Source organism: Pinus tabuliformis, chromosome 7, assembly GCF_031772625.1.
Source record: "Pinus tabuliformis cultivar Carrire ecotype Pingquan chromosome 7, CPIR1, whole genome shotgun sequence".
In the NCBI taxonomy this organism is placed as follows: domain Eukaryota; kingdom Viridiplantae; phylum Streptophyta; class Pinopsida; order Pinales; family Pinaceae; genus Pinus; species Pinus tabuliformis.
Window position 1 is genome coordinate 1023128431 of NC_142293.1, and position 1990 is coordinate 1023130420.

The 1990-nt window shown below is 37.4% G+C and overlaps 1 pseudogene; it reads left to right on the forward strand.

Annotated features, from left to right (window-relative positions):
* Nucleotides 1–504: 504 nt before the first annotated feature.
* LOC149251103 (plant intracellular Ras-group-related LRR protein 4 pseudogene) lies at nucleotides 505–1719 on the forward strand (annotated as a pseudogene).
* The last annotated feature ends 271 nt before the right edge of the window (nucleotides 1720–1990 follow it).

The window sequence follows — 1990 nt, forward strand, 5'->3', positions numbered from 1 at the left end:
TAAACTATTTTGTCGAGGTTTTACTCTCCTGGTGATTCCTTGGTTGTGTGTGTTCAGGAACCTTTCCCTTTGAACTGAAACCTAGAAATTTCCCTAAAGAACCCTAGCAATCCTATCTACCTTAAACCCAAATGGTTCAATCATTTGAAAAGAATAATACCCTCCTCCATTAAGGGCATTGTTGCCATTGTTTTAAAAGAAGAATACGCGTATCCTCCCCTACTAGGAGTTGATGTTGTGTTGCCTTTAATCGCATTGAGTCTCGCAAATTTGATCTAGAAAGGGGTAGATCCTTCTTCTCCCCTCCCTCCTTTAGAGATGTTGTTGGCATCCATAGTATCCTCCCAATTTGTCGTGGTTTTTATGTGGAAAAGTACCAAAATGTTTCTTCTATCAATCCCTTATAGGCAGTGTTTTAGAAGAAATTTCAATTTCCCTAGAAACTAGCTCCGTCAAGGCAACTGATCTGAATGATGTTGACCACATGGAGACATTCATGCTGTTATGGATTCTAGGGAAATTGGCAATCCAACACTTGTTAACAGGTACTCTGTCATGAGTGGATCTAAAGGGGAGGAGAATGTTGAAGAGGGTAAAAGGAATTCTGTAGGAGCCAAAGTAGAAAACAAGAATTTTGTGGGACTGATTATAGACAACATAGATGTTGAAGGGGAACAAAAGCTCAGTTTAATAAAGCTTGCCAGCCTGATTGAGATAAATGCCAAGGAAGATGCTAAGAAGTTGGATCTTCAAGGAAGATTGATGGACCAAGTTGAGTGGTTGCCTGACTCAATTGGAAAGCTTAATAATCTTACTGAAATCATTTTGTTTGAAAACAGGATAGTGACCCTTCCTAGGAAAATTGAAGGATTTTCCAAGTTAAAGAAACAGGATACTCATGCAAATCAGCTAATGAATCTTCTAGATTCCATTGGTGAGTTGCCCAATCTAACCGATCTAGACTTGCATGGCAATCACTTATAGACTCTACCTGCTTCAGTTGGAAAGCTTTCTCGGATTGTATCCTTGGACTTGAGTTCAAATCAACTTTCATCACTGCCCGAGTCTGTTAGACAGCTTAGCAATTTGAAAACACTGAGTATTGAGACAAATAAAATTGAAGAGCTACCGTATACAATTGTCAATTGATCAATATGTTGTTGAGCTTCAAGCAAAATACAATCAACTCAAAGCTTTGTGTAAAGTTATTGCCAAGCTTGAATCATTACAAGTCCTAAAATAGAAATATAACGGAACAAAGAGCCTTCCGTCAACAATGGGTTCTTTAACCAATTTGAAAGAACTTGATGTAAGCTTTAATGAAATGGAATTGATACCGAAGAGTTTGTGCCTTTCCACAAATCTTGTTAAGCTTAATGTTGGCAGCAATTTTGCTAACTTACACAAGTTCCCACGATCTATTGGAAATCTTGGGATGTTTGAGGAGTTAGATATTATCAATGATCAAATAAACGTCCTCTCTGACTCTTTTCATATGCTTACATATCCTCAAATTCTTAAATATGAAGAGACACCATTAGAGATAGTGGAAGGCATATTATTGAGAGTGGAGCTAAGGTCGTTGTACAGTTTATGCTTGGTTGTGTTGCAAAAGGGGATGCAAAAAAAAAAAAGACTAAGCCAAAGGGGAGGTGGTCAATATTCTGCTCATGTTTGAGGAAATGCAAGTGGGCTGAAGTTATGGAGGAACACCATTAAACGCACCTAATGCAGAAGCAAGCTTGTCTAGTAATACATAATCCAGTTGTTTGAAATCCCAAAATTAGACCAATCATACTGGAGAAAGGTCTAGAAAAGCTTGTAAGAAAGGTCGAGGTAAAACCATAAAACATGAAAGATACAAAGATACAGCTACCCCAATGAATAATGTTGGACAAAGACTAAGGTTAAAAAAAAATGATGAGCAGATAAACCAGGTACAAAATAGAATTGACCAAAAGAGTATTATTTTACAAGAAGAAAGTCATGT